Here is a 24,907-nt window from a genome sequence, read left to right on the forward strand (position 1 = left end):
ACAACATTGTCAGTTCATTGGGAGAAATAGCCAACATAATGTAAATCGTGTCTTTTAAAACGTAAACTGCCCATTGCAAAAAAGTAGCACTCAGAGGAGTTTGTAACCTGCCCAGCCACAAATTCATGCTCTTGACAAAACCAATAGTATCAATATATTTTTATTTGATACATAAAATACTATTCTCAGTTATAGACGATTAACTCAAAAGAGCTATGATGTTTGAATTGAATTTGAATTGCAACATTTGAAAGCAAAACTATTTCCTCATACCCTCTTAACTCTTTCACCAAAGCATTTTGAAGTTAATTATCAGACAAATGATGAAAATGTTGCATTGAGAACACAACCTAAGCCACTTATACGGCCAATTTTAACTAAAGACACACCTGAGCTAAGCATATGTGCCACTCCAAGAGCAGAGCATAACCTATTAATTCCCACTCTAGAACTCTTGACCCTGTGGAACTTTAATCCAGCCCAAGTCATCGTTCAGCACTCAACACTGCATGGCGAGCATCAAGTTACGAATTAAAAAGCAAAAACTAAGTCGACACTTATTTTTAAAAATATAACCTATAGGAATTCCATTTATACCAACTACTTATTGATAAACAGAATCCAATTTTCTGCATGATCTTACATCTTGGATTGAGTAGACTTGGCCCAGTTCTGGTTGAATAGATTTATTTTAATTACTTTTATTCAAAAATTTAGGTCAACATGTATAGGAACAAAGAGGTGGGCAGTTGTTGATCTGAATGACTGATCTTGTAGACTCTGCTCGAAAGAATAATACATCTCTTGCTGCAAAGAATTTATCTGTTGGTATGTTGCGGGGGTGGGGGAGGGGGTGGGGTGGGGGGGTTGCTATAAGGCGACCATCAACAGTTTTTATTGGCACATGTTTTACTTGGCAGCTGCACAAGATCAATGCCTGACGTGGGGCAGTAGTTCAGAACATGTATCTAAGATGGTGTACTGACAAACGAATTGCATTTGGTCAAATTTCAGGTGTAGTTGGATGCCATTTGCCATTATAAGCAAAACTTGATTTACCGTGTTACATGCATTTTAATAAGGCCAGAGTAAAACAATCTGTGAGTTTATACTTCACTAGGAAACTGCAAGTAAATCATAGAATGAATCACTTTAATAACTTTCAGATAAACCATCATAGCACAGAACTGACCAGATCATGATATAGACCTCAGCAAACAGTTTTTACATAAACCAAAACAATCCCTTTTGATTTTTGTTCTGCATATAATACTTGCATCTTTAACAAAAATCTATGGTGAATAATTCTGAATTTATTTCTCAATCTAAATATCTTTGCTAAAAGTTTATGCTTGCTTCCCAGCCATTCTGATTGCTAATTTTACCATAAGGTTTGCTGGTATACTTGACCAACTACTGAGTTAAGCTGTGAAATTTCTGATTAAGGATCATAGACATGAAACATTCACTTGGTTTCTCTCCTGACCTGCTGAGTATTTCTAGCGTTTCCTGTTTTTCTTTCCGAGTTTCAGCATCAGTGATATTTTACTTCTGTCTTTACTGTTATATTTAGATAGTGTTACTTCTAGAGAGTCCAACACTCTGAAGGAATTCTGAGTGCAGCCAATCTGCGATTCATGTAAAGCATTAAAATATTTTTGGTACAAGTTTGATAATTGTGAATTCCCACCACACCCACCTTAGCATGGAGTTATTTCACTTGTAAAAAGATAATTTAGACCTTTAAAAATTTGAGGAATATGAAGTTTGGCAATTGGCTATACAATACAGATATCAAGAACGGTTCGATGAAAGATCACAGTCCTGAAACATTAATCCTGTTTCACACGTCACAGGTGCTGCTTTTTCCTGCTTTTATTTCAGATTATGGCTCTATTTGAAGAACAGGGGAGTTGTCTAGTGTGCAATGTAACATGTGTCCCTCAACCAGCATTGTTGAAATAGGTTATCATCATTTATCTCAGTAATGTCTGTGGGATCTTGCTGTGTTTCCCCAAGTTACAACCAATGAATACATTTTGATTATCTGGTTGTGCTTTGTCCTAAGGACATGAAAAACACTATATGAGGGCAAGCTCTACTTGATTAAAATTCATTTCTCTGTTGTAGTGAAAGAATCATATTGATGGAACCTATGAAATACTATACCTAATTAGACTGAGGGATCTAAGGAACTGCAGGTGCAGAATACTAATTCTGGGAAAGATAACTATTGCAAAGCTGAATCAGAAAGAGGCTGAATCTGAATCAGAAAGAGGCTGAATCAGAAAGAATGAAGATACTTAAAGGCTGTTTTAGGAATAAGTTATCTGTATGTTTTACAGTCAAGTATATAATGCTTAATACTGCTCTTATACAGTTGATCTTCAGACACCTTTTCCTCGTGGAAACATTTAACATTATTTCCAAGATAGCAGCAGCAACTACACGTGTGCATCAAACTCTATAACTAAAGAAGGACTCTCTCCTGGAGGTTCCCTGCAATACTACCTCATTGGTTTACACAGATCATGTGATCTTACTACCCGGGATTATTCTTAAAGCTACAGTCCTACGTTTATCAAAATTATAATTATTACATTCCTCCCCCTTTAATTTTTTTGTACATTTTGTATTTACAAGGATATTTATCTCATGACATTACAATATTTACACAGGTCATGAAATTACAAGTTCAGTCTTTCAGGTGGTTTCCTGATCCGTGTGGAACGTCGCAGCTCCACGATTCTTTTGTAGGAAACACATTCTCCTGAACCGCATTAATATCAGGGAGTTCATTAGGCACAGACAGTTCAGTGTTTCTTTTTTAATAACATAGATACTGGGCAAGGGACAGCAACGGATCTGATTTATCCTTGTCACCCAATTATTATAGAGTTGATCTTCAGACAACTTTTCTTAGTGGAAACACTGAACTTTATTTCCAAGACAGCAGCAGCAGCTACACATGTGCATCAAACTCCATAACTAAAGAAGAGCTGTCTCCTAGAAGTTCCCTGCACCACTACCTCATTGGTTTACACAGATCATGTGATCTTACTACCCAGGATTATTCTTAAAGCTACAGTCCTACGTTTATCAAAACTATAATTATTACAATTACCAATATTATTTTTGAGCTTTAACCAACAAACCAGGGTGAGGGGAAAATAACTGATGAAAATGTATAATTGATTTGCCTTTGTTTTCTTTCATTGACAGACTCTGGTGACAACAGAGTTTTTTTTTAAATAGGTCCTTAGTGGCTTCTGACTGGGATTCTTTTCCACATTGCTCACTGTGCTTACCTTCAAACCAGTGGGACCAGGAGCTGAGCAAGAACACAGCAGGAGAAAGGTGCAGTGGCAAAGCAGGCCCAAGATCAAAAGGAGCAAGAGTGGAAAGGAGCGAAGTTAGGGATGCCAACTGTATTCCCAGGAGGAAAAAATGGTAAAACGCCACTTCTGTGAAATAAGAATACTGGTCCCAACTGGCCTTGTATACCTTAAAATGGAACACCAGTACAACTGGGAAATAAGAGTGCAGGCCCAAACTGTTTCTTTCCTTCTGGGTGGTTTCATCACATGAGTTGTCCCCAACCTCCAGCCATTTGTCAGCCAACATATCCGCCCTTGTGATGCGACAGCCTTGCCACACCAACTCTAAAGCAAACGGACTCATTACTCAAATGGATGATGCTTGGCTGTCAGCCAAACAGCCTTTTCTCCCCCATTTTCAATATTTTTTATCTCTGGTAGAGAGAAATATTAAAAAAGAAATTTCAAAAAACAATATTTTCGAACGCCCTTATGATTTTTCCACAGGGTTTGCACGCAGCACTGTCCCGGAAATTGATCTTCAATTCCTGAAGGCTCCAGCCAGTCCTAGAGGGTTGGCAACCCCTAAGCGGAATGGATGTCAGGTGCAGCAGCAGGTCTCAGGATCGCAGAAGGAACACAAGAAATTCAAAGAGCGAGGTCAGGACCTGTCGGGAGAGGAAGAAGTGGTAAAACCCAAGGGAACTAAGTTAATATGGATGCTAAGCATTGAGCTGGGGATCCAAGATAAGGAGCAGGAATAAATAAAATCAAGTTTTTAATCTTGAAGTCTTAACTTTTCTTTCTGATAAATTTAGCATGTAGTCCAATAAATAGGGGCCTGGGCGGATCACCTCAGTCCCCGTTAGATACACTTCCTGCTCCATGTCCTGGCCAAACACATGTGCAGAAAGTGGTATCAGCTGGAGGAGCTCCAGCTCCAAGTGGAAGCTGGAGTCATTGTGATGCCTCTGCAAGACTGAGTGTTTCATACAGCACGGTTCTAGAGGTGCTCACTCCACAGATTAAGGGTATAGAGGCAGACAGGGAATGGGTGACCATCAGACAGTCAAGCAGGGCTTGGGACGTAGTGCAGGAATCCCCCGAGTGCATCTCGCTCTCCAATCGGTTTTCAGTTTTGAATGCTGGTGGAAATGATGGTTCCTCTGGGGAGCATTGCCAGTGCCAGGTCCATGACAACACAGGATCACTGATCTATATTGAGGACCAGGAGGAAGATTAGGAAAGCAAACATGGTAGGGGGTCTATAGCTTGAGCAACAGACAGGTATTTCTGCAGCCATAACATGATTCCAGGATGGTATGTTGCATCCCTGGTCAAGGATGTCACTGAGTGGCTGGGGGCCACTCTGAGGTGAGAGGGTGAATAGCCGGAGGTCATGGTCCATATTGGGACTAAAGACACAGTTAGAGAGAGGGACAAAGTCCTGCAAGAAGTTTTGGAGGGAGTTAGGAAGGAGATGAGGAAGCAGGAACTCAAAGGCAGCAAACTCCAGCTTTCTTCCTGTGCCACATGCTGGTTTGTATAAAAATAAGAGAATAGCAATGAAGAATGTGAGGAGCAGGAGCGAGGGCTGTAGATTCCTTAGACATTTGGACTGGTTCTGGAGAGGTGGAGCCTATAGAGGCCAGGCAGGTTGCACCTGAACAGTACCGGGGCCAAAGTTCTGGCAGGGCAGTTTGCTAGATCTATTGGAGAGGGTTTAAAGTAATGGGGATCAGAACGAGGATGTGGCATTAGAAAACAGAAACAAGGTACACAAATGACAGGCAGTACTAGAGTAAAAAATAACGAGGTAGTAGGTAGGGTTAGACAGTGTGGTAATACAAAACATCTTGGGGAGTGTACTAAATATTCCTGCATCCAAGGTGTTCAGGAAAGATAGGGAAGGAAAGAAAGGAGGAGAAGAGGCAGCATTGATTAAAGAGGACATTACAGTGCTGGAGAAAAAGGATGCCCTGGGGGGATCAAAGGCACGGAAAGTGGGAAAGACTCAGGAGCATATTTGCAGGGAAATTACAGAGAGGTGCAATAATTGTAGAGTAATGATAATGAGGGACTTTAGCTATCCAAATGTAAACTGGAATAGTAATAATGTAAAGGGCAGAGATGGGGAGGAGTTTTTGAAGTGTGTTCTAGGAAATTTTCTTAATCTGTATGTTTCTAGGCCAAAGAGGAAGGAGGTAATACTGGATGTGGTTCTGGAGAATGAGACAGGACAGTGGATCCAGTGCCAGCTGGGGAGCATTTATGGAACAGTGATCATTACATCATAAAAGGTTAGCAACGGGAAAAAGGATAAGGAGCAACCTAACATAAACGTGCTTGATTGGAGGAAAACTCATTTCAATGGGATATGAATGAATCTGTCCAGGCTAAACTGGAATCAAAGATTGGTAAATGAAACTGTAATAGAACAAAGGGCTGACTTTAAAGAGCAGATGACTTAGGTAAGAAGAAGCAGAAAAAACGTACCTAGATGTCAGATGATAATGCAAGTGAGGACCAGGCCAAATATAGAAAACTCAGAAGGGAAGTGAAAAAGTAAATAAGAGAAAAAAGGAGAGAATATGAGAAGAGACTGGCAGCTTATGCATAAGGGAATCCAGAAGTTTTCTATAGGTATATAAAAGGGTGGTAAGAGAAGGGGTGGTACCCAATTGGGACCAAAAAGAGGAACTATGTGTAGTATTTAATTGTTCAGTGTCCAATTGTGTGTCTTTTAACTGTTCTCTGTGTGCTGTTAGTCAAGCCTGCATGTAGTTACAGAGAAAGAGAAACTAAACTGAAAGTAGGCAGCAGCAAACTGAAAGTATAAGAGTATGACATTTTAAAAGGTACTGTAAATAAAACTCCTGTTCAGACATAGAAACTGGTGTCATCTCTGCATATCTCCAAGTTATAAAATAAACAATTGGTGATGAGGGGAGAATAATTTAAATTTACTGTCTCCAGCACCATTCTTTTCTTCACTAGGAGACCCACCCATGCCATGGGATCAATGAATTTCTGGGCTCAAGACCTATTTGCTTGCTACAGGGATGGACAGTCTGGATGTAGCAGTGATCCACAAGAAGGCGACAGTCTTGTATCAGAACAGAAGGCCAATACATATTTCAGCAGCTTACAGAAGATACATTTATATTTGACAAGGAGGTAAGTGCTCTCAGAAAATACTTTGGGCTAAAGAAATGTGTAATGAATAAACAATAAACATTCCAGAGATGCTAGAGATCCCATCACAGTCTGACACCCGCAAAAATGTGCCACAATTGTGGAAGTACTCATCGATTCACAACATCATGTCCGGCTCAGGGGAAAAAGTGTAATTCATGCTTAAACTGGAATCACTTTGCAAAGGTATGCAGCTTGTCAAAGAAGAGCAGTTCATCAGTTTGACACATGAATCCCCTCCAGAGAGTGAGGTACGGCATGTATGTACCATCACAGATGGAAAAGCACCCGGTCATTTTAAGGCTTGCTCACTTGAGACTGTGGATATCTCATTGTTGCTTCTGATCGAGGTTGGCACGAGTATCTACATTAAGTAACAAGCTCTATCACCCTATTCTGTTCAACTTTCTCTCGCTTCTGCGACAGGTATTCTTCAAGTTTATGATGACTCTATTATCTGCTTTTGGGAAGGATCATAGTTCCCAGTGCACTAAAAAAAAATGTCAATCTAGACAGGTTCATGTTCTATGCAGCCAACTTGAAGACACCACAGAGCATACATTGTGATCGATGATGCAGACTACACATAACGGTATCCTAATTTACCAGATTTGAGGAGGTTAACAGGTGCTGTCATGCATCTCACAGCGACATGTCCACTCTGCCAGTTTCACAAAATTTGAGATGGTTGTCATTTGCAATCAGTGCCAAAGCATCACATGAGCTGAAAGGGTTTGAAGCAGCTGATATAATTGAGTGAATTGAGTCACTTCTGTCATCATCGAATCATTGTGCAACGTAAAAATGGTGAATTTAGACCATGCATCAATCTTAAGGCAGTCAACAAAGCAATCATTCCTGAAAAGTATCCACTTCCTGTGATCCAAGAACCATCTGCATTATTTCATGATTCCATAGTCTTCACGAAGCTTGACATGCAACAGAGTTATCTTCAGATGCCACTAGCCAAGCTGATATTTTACAGCTTTTGTTACTCATGAAGGTGTGTTTCAAAACTGCAGAATTCCCTGTGGACTAAGTTCAGCACCGAGAGGAATCCAGAAGATTGTTTTTTCAGACCTGTCATACGTTGACTACTAGACAAGATTGTTGTCCATGGAAAGGAAAGAGCAGACTATGATCAGCAGTTATTAATAATGTTCACTCGACTTGCACAACACAAATTGATGCTCAAAAAGGACAAATGGGCATACTGAGATTCACTTTCTAAGGTAAGCGTCAACAGCTGGAGTAAAGCCTACACATGACAAGGTCAAAGTCATTCATGTGCTTCCAACCCCATCTCACGTGAAAGAGTTGGCATCGTTCCTCAGTACTATCAACTTTCTTTTCAAATTCAGAGAGATCATGGAGCCTCTTTAAAAGCTACTGTGCAAAGATGCATAATGGGAATAGACAATCACACAGAAAACACCTTTTGACACATTAAAGGTGAAGGTAGCATCACCGCCAGTCCTCACGCACTTCAACCCACATGTGGAAACATGCCACAACAGATATGATTGGACCTGTACTCTCTGTACATTGAAAGAAGTGAACGACCAATCGCTTGCACAACACGCTCGTTATTAGAAACTGAAAGTAAGTACTTTACTGGGAAGTGGGAAGTACTATCTACACTTGTGAGCATTGGCTCATGTATCTTTATGCTAGAAATTTCACTCTCTGCAACAATCACCAAGCATGACCAGGATCTGTTTATTGACCTATACACATCTACAAATGGTCAGATCATCTTCATCACTACAACTTTGAGGTCAAAGTATCTCACAGGTTCACACAACTGAATATTGACATGCTTAGCTATACTACTATCACAGACAGTGATAGTGAAGTTATTTGTGATGTCGAAGACAACGTGTTCACGATGGTTTTACGATCATGAATTATGTTATGCAAAAGGAGCTGAAGGCACAATTAGTGACAAATAGTGTAACTGCAGAAATTAAGCCAATACCTAAAAACCTTGGCCTCACGAAATAGAGGAAGAACTCATCCTGTCCTATGGAGCATGCAATGAATTCACTTTGTTTGATGACAACTGTATTGCATGCAGAACACGAGCAGTTATTCCGAAAGCAGGACTGCAGTGTTTCCTGAATCTTGCCAATGACGGGCATCTGGGTGTTAAGGTGAAACAATTATCCCATGAAGCAGTCTGGTGGCCAGCAATAGATTGCTGTAAAGATAGTTCATTAGAAACTACATCGCTTGTCCACTCAGTGAAGAATCTGTTAAACCATGTCCCCCACCTTTACAACCAACCCCATGGCCAACAAAACCATGGCAACAACTCCAAGTAGATATATTTGGAGAAGTGCAAACAGCCTCTAGCAATTAATGTTTTTGTTTTTTGTTCATGATCTCTATAGCAAGTGGCCAGAAATCACTACAACAAATTTCATAACCATCACTTCAGTCATTGACATTTTAGACACGTTCTTTACAAAATGGAGTTTGCTGGAGACTATCACTGCACATAATGGACCACATGCAGTTTGTTTCCAGTCAGTTCTCAGAGTTCTGAGCAAGTTACAGAATTCATCACCATCTGACATTGTGATACAACAATCAAATGGTGGCATCGAATGACTCGACAGGGCGAACAAGGTCAGTCTGAGAGCTAGTGGGTTGAATTTTCCCAGAATTGCACTAAGTGCGGTAGCGGGCGGGTAAAATGGACTCCTATCCGTCGGTGAAAATGGTGGGTATTCACGCCCTATCTCCCCGAGCCCGCCTCATTATTTATGCATTCCCGGGAAACACGCCGTTTCCATGTCGGGCGGGCTCTCGTTCGCTCACTCACCATCACCCCACTGTTGCATCACGCCAGCCACCATGTTTAAAAAGCAGCCACCAGCAAAGTGCTCATCACCACCAGCTCACCACCGCTGCCCGGGAGACATGGATTTCCAGCATCCGCAGTTTTTTGTTTTTATCCCAAGAATGTCTCCCTGCCTATAGCTCCTTGTTCTGATGAGCAGTGTTCTTGTCACTCAGATGTGAAACCTTTCTGCACAAGATAAAGGCAGGTGTCTCAGTCCAGAGCCTCTTCCCTGTGCTCTGTGCAGCCTTCAGACCACAGTGATGGTCCAGCCTCACACTCCCTGGACACATTACTGATGCCTGTACCTCAGCGGTGCTGGTCATTGCTGCCAGAATGTATTGGGCAGTGTCACAGAGTTCCCTCATTCTCTCTGTGTGCTCTCAGCACCTTTAAGGTGGGGCTGGCCCCCATCACACCAGCATCTGTGACCAGTGATGCTGTATACGAGTTCCTGAAGGGTTGAAGTGCTGAGGTACACAGCATCAGATGGCTGCGTCTCTGAGATGTCCCTGATCTTGGTGCGCAAGCAAGCTGCCTTCGGCCAGGCAACAGTCAGACATTCACAGAGGCTGTGTGACGGTCTATGGAGTGTCCTCACTGCATGTTGTCATCATCCTCATGCGATCGAGTGACTATTAGGACCTCCACTGCGTCTCTATGACAGGAGCATTCTCACAGAGGGTATTGGCGCTGCCATAAGCCAGACTGGAATCAAACACTCACAATTGTGATGTGAGGATCCATGAGGACACCTCACTGCATGTCGTCATCATCCTCCACAAATCTGGCAGCCATGAGGACCTCCTGAGTGTGCCTGCCTCATCCGGCCAGTTTGAGAACCTCATCCCCGTCATCGTCACCACTGAGGACCTCCTCACCCTCATCTCTATCGGTGTCCTCCTCATTGGAGGAGACGTGCATCTCCTTCATCTCCTCCTCAGCCAGCTCATCTCCCCATTGCAGCGCCAGGTTGTAAAGGGCACAGCAGGCAATGACAATGTGTGACACCCTCTGCGGACTGTATTGCAGGGCTCCACCAGACTGGTCCAGGCACTGGAACCGCATCTTCAGCACCCCAGTGGTCTGCTCCACTAAGCTGTGAGCTGCTGCATGAGCCTCATTATAGTGTTGCTCTGCTGCAGTCTGAGGCTGCTGCACAGGAGTCATCAGCCACAGCCTCTGTGGGTGGCCCTTGTCCCTGAGGAGGTAACCCTGCAGCCTCTGTGGACCCTGGAAAACTCCAGGGATCTGCGAGTGACTCAGGATGTACGTGTCATGCACACTCCCTGGAAACCATGCACACACCTGCAGGATGCATTTCTGGTGGTCACACACCAGCTGCACGTTCAGTGAGTGGAAGCCCTTGTGGTTGATGAAGTCACCGTGTGCAGTGATGGAGACCTGAGCACCACATGAGTGCAGTCAATCGCACCCTGTACCTGTGGGAATCCCGAGATCAGGGCTAATCCAATGGCCCTTGTATCCTGGCTGTCCCGGTCCCGGGTGAAATGCACAAAGTTGTTGCCATGGAGAAGACGGCACCTGTGACCTCATGGATGTATTTGTGGGTGGTGGATTGTGAAATCCCACAGAGGTCACCCTGTGGAGCCCTGAAAGGAGCCACTGGCATAGAAATTGAGTATCGTGGTCACTTTCACAGCCACTGGCAGTGGATGCCCTCTGTGTCCCCTTGGCACCAAGTCCTGCAGTAAGTGGCAGGTGTGAGTCACCAGGTCCCTAGACAGGCGCAATCGTCAGCAACACTGGTTCTCAGTCATCTGCAGGAATGGCAGGCGGCGTCTATAGACCCTGGGTGTTGCTAGGTGCCAACCAGCCACAGTTCACTGTCACTTGTGGGCAGTGTGTGCAGGAGACCCTGCTGCCTCTTCTTCATGAGGTTGCTGCTCCTGCCTTTGTGCGGACAGGAGCCTCAGTCGCTCTCTCCTCTGCCTTCTCCACTCTCTGTAGGCCATCAGGCACACAGCTAGGTCACCAGGATCCATGATCCTGACATGGTCCTCCTGCAGCATGAAAGAGTGAGAGATGAGGTTATCATGGCTGTACTTAGCACCTTTCCTGGCCCTGTGTGACCCCCCCCTTAATGCTTCTTGGAGAGTGCTGGTCACCCCTCGGATGGCCAGAGATGAGTGAGCTGCATGGCTGCCCTGTCAACCTGCAACATGGGGGACACTGGTCCAAACCGGGATGCTGAGATCGCAAAGGGGCTGTGAGCACCTCCAGCAGTGACTGCTACATGGTCCAGTGTTGGCGAGGAGATTGTACAATGTGTGCAGTCCAACCGCTCCACGGTCTAATGAAGTGGTAGCGGACTTGAAGTCTGTACCGGGGGTGGGGGGGGGGGTGTGGTCGGGGGGGGTTGGTGGGGGGGAATGGGGTAAGGTATGGAGCTCTTGGTAGTCCTTTGGTGCCTCTGCATTGCCTGCACGCGTGGGCAGTCTGGGAACCCAACCCCAATCATATCACTGTGGCTGCACCCGACCTGTCTCAGTTGCAGAGGAATGGTCAGTTTATACAGGGTGTCCCTAATGCGTGGCCACTTCCCTCGCTCACCCTGTCCCCCACCTCGATTGCCTGTGTGTGGGATGCAGCACCAGAGCAGCACTTGACCCCCCCACCCCCTCTCAGCAGTCACCTCTGAGGCCGGCCAGCACTTGCCCCCGGACACCTCCTCACCCCACAACAGTCACCTCTGGGGCCAGGCATCAGTTGCCCCTGCCCCCTGGCACCCCTGAGGCCTATAAATGGGTGAGCTGTGGTGAACGCTGCCACTCACTCACCTCAGTTCCCCCATAGTGAAGGTCGCCAAGTACATGTCACATCCGTGTTGTTGTGAAACACATCGATGTTTCCCACTGACATGGACGGACGATAAAGTCAGGTTCCAAGATCCTGGTGGGATGGCCTTTTACTTATATGCTAATGTGTTACAAATAGCTCCCCGCCTATGGTAGGGAACGTGGCCCACCGTCGGCGGGCTGAGTGAAAGATCGTGACCTGCCCTCACGCCGTTGTGAAGCAGGTCTCACCGTATTTACCGCGCACACCACCTATCACACCCACCGCCAGCCGGCTCGGAAAATTCCACCCTGTACGTCGGAGGGGAAAATGTTTGAACAATCCCTGCATATCCTACTTTGCAGATATTGATCCAACCTACACTCTCTGACTGGGGAGTCACTGGCTGAACATATGGGCATCCCAGATTAGCACAAAGTGCAGTAGCGGGCAGGAAAAGGGACGGTTTTCCCACCAGCCACAATGGTGGGTTTTCATGCCGTATTGTCCGATTCCCGGCGCATCTCACAGGAAACACGCCAGATCGCTGGTGGGCATCGCCCGCCAGGCTGAGACCTCAGCGCTTCCTCACGCCAGAGCATATACCTACTTCATGTCTTCAGACCAGGACTGTTCCAGGCAACAGATAGCCCCAAAAACAAAGAAGATAGCAGCCCCAAATTCAGTGACGGCTCTCTGAGGCGCATGTTTGACACAGTGGAAGGCCCCCATGATGTCCTCTTACCCCAGTGTAGCCACAGGAGGCCCTCCAGGGTCACCATTCCAGCCTGGGAGGCAGTGGCAGTGGAGGTCAGTGCCACCAGAGCACAGAGGAGGCCAGCCAGTGCAGGAAGAGGATGAATGCTCTCATCCGTTTCGCCAGGGTAAGTCAACCACCTCATCATTCTCAACTCCCAAACCCATCGCACATCCACAGGGATCTCACACCTCAAGGGACAACACCTCTAACTCTCACACACACCCTCACATCTCCATCAGGCTCATAACCTCTGGAGCTCACTCCCTCATCCTGTCCATGTCTCCACTCACCACACAAACATTCCACTCAGTGCCATGTGTCCTGCTCACACTCTCTCCATCTGTTTCCATGCAGGAGAAGCTGGCTCACATCAGCAGAGCGAGGTCCCAGACTGGGGGTGGAGTGGCCCACATTAGGCCCCTCACCCACCTTGAGGAGTGTGCCATCGTGCTGACTGGTGAGGGTGTGGACCCTGCCTGCGGTGACGGTGAGGTCAGCAATGAACACCACATCATCCCTCTCTCAACACAACTATAAGTACTCTCTCTCCTGCATGACTCTGCTGCCATGCATTAATTATCTCTACTTTGGTTTACAGGGAGCTCTGCCAAGCGACCAACACCCTCAGCCAGCCAGTCCCCCAGCTCCATCCACATCCTCACCTCCAGCCAAGAGGACACCTCCTCCAATGAAGAACTGAAAATAAGCAGCTTGGGAGACCCATCACAGCGCTTACCCACACCCTCCACCAGCGCAGAGACACACACCTCAGTGGGACCGAGATCTAGATCAGGCTCGGGTTCACAATCTGGTGCTCACCGCATGGCCAGCCTCAAACTTGTCCTCTGTCACTGCAGAGGGAGCAGCTGGCCCACAGGAGGACAGCCAAAGCAAGCCGGGGCCCTCAAGGCCAAAGCAAGCTGGGGCCCTCAAGGCCAAAGCAAGCCGGGGCCCTCAAGGCCTCGGCTGTCCAGAGGACACATGCCACAGTCATCAGAGGCAACAGGGCCAACCATTGCACAGGCTGTCTCCACCCTTGCTGCGAATGTCAGGGCAGCACCTAGAGGAAGCGGTCGACCTAGAGAAGTTGAGAAATTCTGATCACAATTGGTTGCACAGCTGAAGACATTTTGTCACTTTACAATCTGAAAATATGTTCACTTTCACTGAATAATGTGTAATGTTGTCTTTCAGCTTCATTGACAGGTTTTGCGGGTCCTCTCCTTGCATTGCCCCACCCCCCTCCCCACTAGCTGGCCCACAAGTGATTCTGGAGGGAGCGTGTGTGTGTGGCAGGGCCTTTCAGAGCCTCGTGTAAGCCTCTCCCACACACACGGACCCATCCTCCATCACACACATCTCAATGTCCTGAGCATTGTCAATGCTGCCTGCTGGGGTTCACTTTCAGTTGTCCATCTGAGCTGACCTGTATCTCCGCCCACCCCCTGATCACCCTCCCATGCAGCATCTGATCTCACCCACCATAGGTCTCTGCTCACTTTCGAATTCAAAAAAATGGTAGTCCTCACATTTCTGATCAGTTCCCCAACCCGTTCCCCACCCCCAGTTACCCATGTCCTTTCCCGAACACTAGTGACCTCCCCTCACATCACCTTCCACCTCCCCACCAACCAACACGAAGCCTTTTCATTCCAGATGTCCAGGTGAACGTGCACATTCTCTGCCTTCTTAAGAATCCCACCCCCATCAACATTGACTCCCCGACCTCCTCCTTCCCACCCCCCAGGGTTGGTGTCTGCCTCCGAGTCCCCACCAACCACCCTCACCATCTTTTCTATTGCTACCATTGCACCCTCACCCTCCCACACTTCTGGCTCACTCTTGCCCTCTCTCCCACTCACCATTCCCCCTACAACACCCACCCTTAGTTCACTCTCCATGAGGCAGTCATTGACTTCACAGACCCCTCCTTGAACATCCACCTGGACATCCCCTCCCTTACTCCCTCCTCCACCCTTACTCCCTCCACCACCCTTACTCCTTCCCCCTTCCGAACTCCTTCCCCCCTCCAGACTCCTTCCTCCCCCCAGACTCCTTCCCCCCCCCTCCAAACTCTTTCCTCCCCCTGGACTCCTCCCTCCCCACGGAGTTCTTCCTCCCCTTGAAGTCCGCCCCCCTCCAGACTCCTTCCCCCCTCCGAACTCCTTCCCTTACACCTACCTCCCCCTTGCTGCATTCTCCCCTCCCAACCTCATCCCCCCGCCACCTTCTTCCGCCCCCCTCCCTCCAAACTCACCTCTCCCAACACCTGTGTCTCCCCCCTGCCAACCTCACCCCCCTGCATCCCCAACTGTGATACACCTTCCGCTCCCACTCAAAGGCTGGAACTTCCCCAACCACCACCCCCCCAACCAATCATCCATGGCAGCCCATGGCCAAGACCATGATGTTCCGAATCAGACCTCCCGCCTTCAGTGAGCTGCTTTGTGGTGGAGCCATGTTCATGAGAATCTAAGCAGCATGCGATTCATGTGTACCTCCAGGCTCCAACAGATGGAGGTCTCCAGCATCCTTTGCTCCTTGGATGTCCATGATCTGAGCAAGGGCCTAATGGTAAGTCCCGACTTCTGCACGTCACATTTGTCCAGCCGTGTTCTGGCCCGGCGTGTTTTCCCGCAGGCTTAACAATAAAGTTGGTGTGGGGGTGGGGGGTGCAATTCCAGTTGGGCCTTACTTTGCATCCCATTAGCAGAATGCAAAGCGGGTTCGAGTTGGTCTCTGGTGGGATTGGTGTTCCACCATGGTGGACACCATCAGATGATCCGGCTGTGCTTTCACACCAGCGTGAAACCGATTTTTGGCCTTCTCGCCATATTGTTGTATGTGTCCCACCCACCATGAGGCCCAGTGCCAATAGGGGTGGAAAGTTCCGGCCTGTGACCGGTAACTTTTGGGTGTCGATGATCATTCTTAAATCATCACTGCTATCTAACAAGAATGTCAGAGAGAAAGCAGAAGAAAATGGCAATGCAACTAGGTAAAGGAGAGTACACCGACAAGCGAACAGGCGCAAGGGAAATATGGTCTGCAGCTGGAGATTGGGTTCTCATCAGATGGTCAAATCATGACCACACACTTGCATCATCTCTATCAGGGCCAAAGTGGATCAAGCGGTTGCTTGGTACCAAAGCTTATCTGCTTATCAAGTGGAACATGAGACTCTCAATAGCAAGTAGACCAGGATATTTTGAGTACAGCAATTAGGAGGAGACGTTTCCTTTTCCAATGAGTGACTATGATATTGATCATCTGCCTCTTTAGGTGATCGCGCAGAACCACAACCTCAAGTTTGTAGATCTCAGCACCATCATCAACAACCTTCATAGTCTCAAAGACTATTTCTATCTTCAAGAAAACAGACATGCTGAACTCTATGAAGTGACTGGATGTACGTATGTTTGTTGTTTAGGATGGTTTAATTTAAAATAAGGTCCTTTAGTTTTGCATTGGGGAAAAAATGTGGTGTTCAATTGTTTGGTGTTTGATTGTGCATGTCTGTTAATTGTACTCCATGTGCTGGTGGTCAAACCTGGGCGTAATTACAGAGAAAGAGAAATTAAACTGAAAGCAAGCAGCAGCAAGCTGAGAGCTTGAGAGTGCAGACATCTTAAAAGTACAGTAAATAAATTGTTCAGACATAGAAACTGGTGTCATCTCTGGCATATTTCTGAGGCATAAAACACAACACAATGCATGTAGGCAGAGGTTGAGTTACTAAATGAGTGCTTTGTATCTGCCTTAGCCAAGGAAAAAGATACTGCCAAAGTCATAGTGAAAGAGGAGGTAGCTGAGATGCTGGATGGACTAAAATTTGATAAAGAGGAGGTAATAAAAAGGCTGGCTTTACGTGAAGTTGAGATGTCACTCAGACAAGATGGGATAGATCCAAGGATGCTGAGGAAAGTAAGGATAGAAATTTTGGAGGCACCGGCCATAATCTTGCAACTCTCCTTAGAGATGGAAGTGGTACCAGAGGATTGGATAATTGCAAATGTTATTCCCTTGTTCAAAAAAAGTTGTGAGGATCAACCCAGAAACTAAAAGCCAGTCAGTTTAACCTCGGTAGCTGCAACACTTTTAAAAAGTGTAGTCAGGGACAAAGTTAAAGTCACTTGGACAAATGAAAGTCAGCACAGATTTGTAAAAGGCGAATGGTGCTTAATCAACATGATTGAGGTTTTTGATAAGGTTGAAGAGGGCAATGTGGATGATATGGTGTATATGGATATCCAAGAGGTGCTTGATAAAGAGCCACATAATAGTGTCATGAAAATATTACAAATTTTAAAGCTATATTTGGACACAACAGCTTTTAAGATGGCTGGCAACATATTATGTGGCTTTGGCAATATCTGTTCCAGATGGATCAATACCTATTTAAGATACTGTATAGACAATCAAGGTCACTTGTGAAATTCAGAATTCCCTTTGTTAAGGATGAACTGTCAACAGAACAACACATCAGCTAACTCGTCTTTCTACTTCACCCTGGGCTATAAAGAAATCAAACTCAGTGTCTATTCTGAAAGGCATTCGAAAGGATAATTTAAATTGATGGAGTCATTCCATTCCAGAAAGCATGGCTCTCTCAAAAGCTCTCAATGTGCGAAAGACTAAAACGCAGAATGTGAAATAACAACCCACTATCTGTTTTGGAAGAAGGACTTTGAACTCGTAATTGTTCACATGATTAAGGCAGCCATGCTTGTTAGCTGTTCTTTCCATAAATAACAGCAGAGGCTATTCTGATCAGAAACCCATGACAGATACCATTTAAAAAGCCATTGGACCAGTTGCAAGACACCGCACAGCCAAGGTTAAACAGATATGCCTTGAAAGCAGGAGAAGGGTTCTCCCACAGCCTGTTCCATCTTCAAGTTCTCTGAGAGCTGACCTCTTGCCAGTTCAACTACAAGATATTTGGAGTTTACTGAGAATTTTCTGCTTTACAAGGACCTCCACACCAGCTAAAGCATCAATTCATCTAAGGAACTACAGGCCTGCTACAAAAGAGATTGAAATAATACCAGATATTATTTTTCTTCATCCGTATCTAACCTTTGCTTGTACGATAGTGTGTGAGAGATATCGCGCTTAAACCTCCAGAGTAAGTGCACGATAATCTTCTTTATTTTAAATTCACCAAAAACCTGCTGCGGGAAATTATTTAAATTGGGGAAACCACTCTGAGGGTAAGAAAGCATACTAAAAGGTCACACACAAAATACTTTGATCAAGTCCAATACGAAAACACATAAACCCTGTCCGTGACGATATATTTGTCAGCAAAGTTGAATCCCCTGGAATAAAAGGGACAGTGTGAGCGTGGATACAAAGTTGGCTCAGCAACAGGAAACAGTAGGTGGTCAACGACTGTTTCTCAGACTGGAGGAAGGTTCCTCGGGAGTCTGTATTCAGACCACTGATTTCCATGTTACATTTAAATAATCTAGACTTGGGTGTACTGGACACAATTTCAACATTTTCAGATAGCACAAAACTTTGAAATATTGTGAACTTCAAGGAGGCTGATGAAAGACTTCAAGGTGACATTGATGACAGCTGGTGGAATGGGTGGACTTGTGTCAGAAATTTAATGCAGAGAAGTGCAAAGTGATACTTTTATTTTATATTACATTTTGTTAGAAAGAATGAGGCAAAGTGCACTTTGCCTCATTTTTTCTAACAACATGCAATATAAAATAGAAGATTCAATTCAAAAGGAGGTCAGGAACAGAGAGACCTGGTAGTATATGCACACCAATCATTGAAGGTGGCAAGGCCAATTGAGAAAGTGATTAAAAAGACATACAAGGACCCAGGCTTTAGGTATAACGTGCAAAAGCAAAGTTATGATGAACCTTTATTAAGCATTGGTTTGGCCTCAACTAAAGTATTATGTTCAATTCTGGACAGTGCACTTTAGGTTGAATGTGAAGTCATAAGACAGAGTGCAGAAAAGGTTTACAGGAATAGTCCCAGGAATGAGCGACTTCAATTATGTGAATAGATTCGAGTGTGGTGGGGGCAGATTCAATCATGAATTTCAAATGGGAATTGGATAAGCACCTTAAGGAAATAATTCCAGGGCTGTAGAGAAAAGGCAGGCGAGTGGAGCTAGCTGGAGTTGCTCTTTCTGAAGGCTGACGCAGACATGATGGCCTGAATGGTCTCATCCTTTGCTGTAACCATTCTATGATTCTCCATAGTCCTGGCTTGTCACCATCTTACTTTTTGCTGTTGGACATCATGTGGTTCTGCAAGTGTGATACCTGAAATGGGACATCACTGATGGAGCTGTTTTATAAAATGAGCAAAAGGTTACCTTTGCTTCTATAGTAAATCACAGAATGTGTTTTTAAGGTCAGAATATTGTATTTAAAATGCAGATTAATACACCTTTTCTAATACTACTACAGTTAATTGCTTTTCACTAAGCATTAGACTCATTCAAAACTCAATTGAAATCTTTGCTGCCTTGAAAGCCAGGAAACTGTATACAAATCAAGTAACAGACCTTAGGATCCTCGCTTTGGGCATTTTATTTTCCAATACAGATTTTTTTCTTTAAATGGTTCATTAAGTTTGGTAAATAAATTTGATTATGACACTGAAGTAGAATGAACAGAAATTGCAGGCTTTATATCCAAGTAATTCATCTCCTGTGGCATTCCTCATGAGAAGTAGCAGGAAATGGATCCACAAAGTGTATGACTACAGTTCGGGAGGGATTGCTGAGTTTGGAAGGATGTTGGGACAATTGAGCATTTTGGGAAGTGAAATGTTACATGGATAATGAGTCAGTCAGGGCGAGGACAATATTGACGTTTTGGAGAGGAAATGGACTCTAAGGGTAGAGAAGTGAGTGCTGAAGGAGAAAGGATTAATATTAAATACTCCAAGCAGGCAGTGATAAATGAAGCAATAAATATGTGTGAAATGGAGATAATAAGAATTGGTTTGAAATGTGGATAGTGAGATTTTTGGTTGATAATATTTAACAGGACTATTAAGTAATTGGCGAAGGTATGTTCGTGGTAGATTGTAGCTATTGGGTTGGAGAAATGAGTAGGTTGGACAGTTTAGAAATGATCAGTTAGAAGCTAGACAAGATTTTTTAAATATTCTTTCATGGGATGACAGCGTCGCTGGCCAGACCAGCATTTATTGACGATCGCTAATTGCCATTGGGGAGGTGGTGATAAGCCACCTTCCTAAACCATTGGCTACATAACAGCAGTGACTACAATTCAAAAAGGAATTAATTAGTTGTTAAGTGATTTGAGGTGACTTGAATCATGAAAGGTGCTATATAAAGACAGTGGGCTCCACCTTACATGCCCCCGCCAAGTGCATTTTTGGCAGGGAGGCAACACCACCACCCTCCTGTCCACCCCGGAGCTCATTCCCATGATACGAGGGGTGCCGAAATCGGCAACCCGCCTGCCATATTAAATAAATAAACAAGGGTCAGTTGGGTTTGTTATCAAACCAATTGACCCCAATAAATGCTGCCCATGCCATAAAATAATTGGCGTGGGGGTCGAGCAGGAGTGGGCAACCCAATTTTTTAAAAAATTCTTCGAAGATGGGAAGGAATGAGGGGGTACTATCTTCAGGGGGTGCCCTTTGTGGATAATAGGGCGCCTCCCCTCCCCATGATAAAACCTCTCCTTTCTTCCTACCCGCCTGCTGCCTTAAACCAGCACACCCACCCCCCATTAACCTGCCTAAATCCTCCCTGCCCAAGACCCCGGACTTAACTGGCTCCAGGATCCATTGGGCTTTCTTCTACATCCTGGTTGCAGTCCCGGACGTGCCCACTAATGCGTTCTTGGCGCTGCTGAGACTGATGGAGCTTATGGCCAATTGGATTGGGGTTGGGGGGGGGGGCCGGCGCAGGTGGATGGATCCCCCATAATATTCTGTCCGGTGTTTCTTCCTTATTTGCATATTATAAAGTCTTGTAAAGTGAACAACAAATAACATGGACATACATTGTATATATGAGGCCTCTGCCCTTCAGTATCAGCAAGATGCATCATATTTTGACATCACAAATCAGCTCTGATATATTGCTTCAGTAAATTAGTTACACTAAAGCACTGGAGAAAAATAAGCTTCAGCATTAGAGCTGCGTTCCATGTCCTGGACTAATTATGAACAATGCCATGCATGATCTGTTAGTTAAATCTAAATGTTTCAAATGATAAATGATGTTGTGGTGAAAAAAATTGTACAAGTCAGTCATACTATCATTACACATAATAACTAAGAATATGAATCATTTAATTGGGAAAATATTTAATTTTCATGAATACTAAGCCCAATGCTCCAACTTGAAGCTGATTAATGACCAAATGATGCATAATTAACATTAGGTTAGATTAAAACTCAATGGCTTGAAAGATACAATCCCTGCCTCAGTAGCTTTGCTAAAAAGAATGAGAGGAATTTTAACTTCGAGGAGCCCTTGGGTTTGGATGTTGTGGAGGGTTGAATCCAGGACAAATGCAAGAGTGTGGGGACGTTGGCTCCAACTCACCAAGTTTCCTGTTTAATTCGACTGCGTTAGGCTGCTTGCATTTTACCCGCTCTGATGAGGGTGATTGACAACTTTTATTAGACAATCGCTCAATTAGAGCAAGATATTAATGGAGTTTCAAATTTAAATGGGGCTTCCTGCAACCAGTGAAAGCAAGGTAAGAAAACAGCAGTAATTGCTGGGGCTGGATCATACACAAAGGAATACTGTAATTCCAGCAATAGTACTGAAGACTTGCGCTCCTGAACTTGCCATGCCCCTAGCTAAGCAGTTCAGGTACAGCTACAACACCAGCATCTACCCAGCAATGTGGAAAGTTGGCCTGGTATGTCCTGTGCACGAAAAGCAGGACAAGTCCAACCCGGACAATTACCGTCCCATCAGTCTACTCTCCAGTGATGGAAGGAGCCATCAACAGTGCTATCAAGCAGCACTTGCTTAGCAATAACCTGCTCACTGGCACCCAGTTTGGGTTCCGCCAGGGTCACTCAGCTCCTGACCTCATTACAGCCTTGGTTCAAACATGGACAAAAGAGCTGAATTCCCAAGGTGAGGTGAGAGTGACTGCCCTTGACATCAAGGCAGCATTTGACTGAGTGTGGCATCAAGGAACCCTAGCAAAACTGGAGTCAATGGGAATCGGGGGAAAACTCTCCACCGGTTGGAGTCATCTCTAGCAGAAAGGAAGATGGTTGTGGTTGTTGGAGGTCAGTCATCTCAGTTCCAGGACATCACTGCAGGAGTTCCTCAGGGTAGTGTCCTCGGCCCAACCATCTTCAGCTGCTTCATTAATGACCTTCCTTCCATCATAAGGTCAGAAGTGGGGATGTTCGCTGATGATTGCACAATGTTCAGTGCCATTTGCGACTCCTCAGATGCTGAAGCAGTCCACATCCAAATGCAGCAAGACCTGGACAATATCCAGGCTTGGGCTGACAAGTGGCAAATACCATTTGCGCCACACAAATGCCAGGCAATGACCATCTCCAACAAGGGAGAATCTAACCATCACCCCTTGACATTCAATGGCATTACCATGACTAAATCCCTCACTATCAAGGTCCTGGGGGTTACCATTGACCAGAAACTAACTGGCCTACCTATATAAATACTGTGGCTACAAGAGCAGGTTAGAGGCTAGGAATCTTGCAGCAAGTAACTCACCTCCTGACTCCCCAAAGCCTGTCCGCTATCTACAAGGCACAAGTCAGGAGTGTGATGGAATACTTCCCACTTGCCTGGATGAGTGCAGCTCCCACAACACTCAAGAAGCTTGACACCACTAAGGGAAAAGCAGCCCGTTTGACTGGCAACATATCTACAAACATTCATTCCCTCCACTACCGACGCACAGTAGCAGCAGTAGGTACCATCTACAAGATGCACTGCAGAAACTCACCAAGGCTCCTTAGACAGCACCTTCCAAACCCACAACCACTACCATCTAGAAGGACAAGGGCAGCAGATAGATGGGAACACCACCACCTGGAAGTTCACCTCACAGCCATTCACCATCTTGACTTGGAAATATATCACCGTTCCTTCACTGTCGCTGGGTCAAAATCCTGGCACTCCCTCCCTAACAGCACTGTGGGTGTACCTACACCACATGCCCTGCAGCGGTTCAAGGGGGCAGCTCACCACCACCTTCTCAAGGGCAGCTAGGGATGGGCAATAAATGCTGGCCCAACCAGTGAAGCCCACATCCCTTAGATGAATAAAAAAAACTTTCTTACCTGCTAATGGGGAAGCATTTGTTCACAGGACCTTTGCTGAGAGTTTGCATTCTATACTTTGGAGATTTTCTCAATCACATCTGGTTGAATGTATTTTGGCTGCCTTAGATTGGATCTCAATTGAGAACCAATATGACCAGCACTAACTTGCTGTTCAGAGACCTGTAGCTGGGTAGCTGAGACAGCAGCTCAAAGGAGGCACTACACATGACACAGGATGTATAGGCAGAGGTCAAGTTTTGACCTGCCTGAACAGCGGTGTCTCAGGAAGCTCAAGTTGTGTTCAGGTGGTTACAGACATCTGTAGCCTCCCAGATGAAGACCTACTCCCTGCTGGCCTCAACATTCTAGCTCCAGATTCTTCCTCATATCCAGGATCTCCCAAGCAGTGGTCCACAATGCACAGGACAGGTGAATGACATCTTGTTTGTCAGGGCCGGCAATGATGTGAACTTCGCCTCAATGTCACCAGCCAGAATAAACGGAAGCTCGGGTTTGCAGCTCCAGCTGGTTCCCCACATGTGACAATCCAGTCGACCCCAGACCCACCAGGAATAAGAACTTCCACTCCAATGTGCAGCTAGTGTGCAACCGCAAAGAGATTTTCCTGCAGGTATGTGCAGGATTCCTCAGGGATTCTTTGGTCCTCTATTTTAAAAAAGTTCTTTCGTTGGATGTGGGTGTCACTGGCAAGGTCAGCATTTGGTACCCAGCCCTAATTGAGCTTGAACTGAATGGTTTGCTGGGCCATTTGAGAGAGCAGTTGAGAGTCATCCACATTGCTGTAGATCTGGAGTCACATGTAGACCAGACTGGGTAAGGACAGCAGATCTCCTTCCCTAAAGGGCGTTAGCAAACTAGGTGGGTTTTTATGACAATCATGGTCACCATTACGGAGACATGGGCCAGGATTTTTGGGTCCTGCCATGCCTGGACAGGCTGCATGGGATTTCACAAGGGAGCAAGACTGGAGACAGGGACAGTGGTGGAAAGACCATGTCGGATGGTGTAGTCCCTTCCAAGCTTTGTTCAGTTGGATACGGACACCACAATTGCGCAGATCATGATTAGATCAGATCACAAGAGAAGAAATGAGCCAACCTCAAGGTCAGCTGAAAGTCCATTGACTTCCAGCAGGAGCAGGCGATCCTATCTTAGCTTTCATTTCCAGATTTTATTCATTGAATCTCAATTTCACCAGCTGCCATGGTGACATTTGAATTTATGTCCCCAGGATTAGCCTGGGCCTCTGGATCATTAGTCCAATGACATTGCCATTATGCCACCATCTCTCCCCAGGAGCAGTTCAAACTCCCTGGCATCTTCAGACCTACAAGCAGACTTAAAGGGTAGTGACTTGGGGTAGGATTGGTGATGGGGGGTTGGGGGGGTGGGGGGGGGGGGGGGGGGGGAGAGGGGGTGGGGGTGGCAAGGGAGGGGTCCGAGTCAATGGCTGACGAGTTAAAATGCTTTGAATGGCATCTCCCCTTCCACACACCTTTTACCACATCCCTCTCATGGCCAGCCACATTTTGCTGCTTATACTGACAGGGAGAAAACCTTTCTGCAAATCAGCAAGAGACTGTAAAGCCAGGTTTTCTCGCTGTCATTTTAGTTAAGGTGGTAGGTATGCTGGCATCCAGAATCTGGACAGTCATGGTTAGGGTGCGCATGGTCTCATTTTGATAT

This window comes from Carcharodon carcharias, chromosome 10, assembly GCF_017639515.1.
Source record: "Carcharodon carcharias isolate sCarCar2 chromosome 10, sCarCar2.pri, whole genome shotgun sequence".
NCBI classification, from domain to species: domain Eukaryota; kingdom Metazoa; phylum Chordata; class Chondrichthyes; order Lamniformes; family Lamnidae; genus Carcharodon; species Carcharodon carcharias.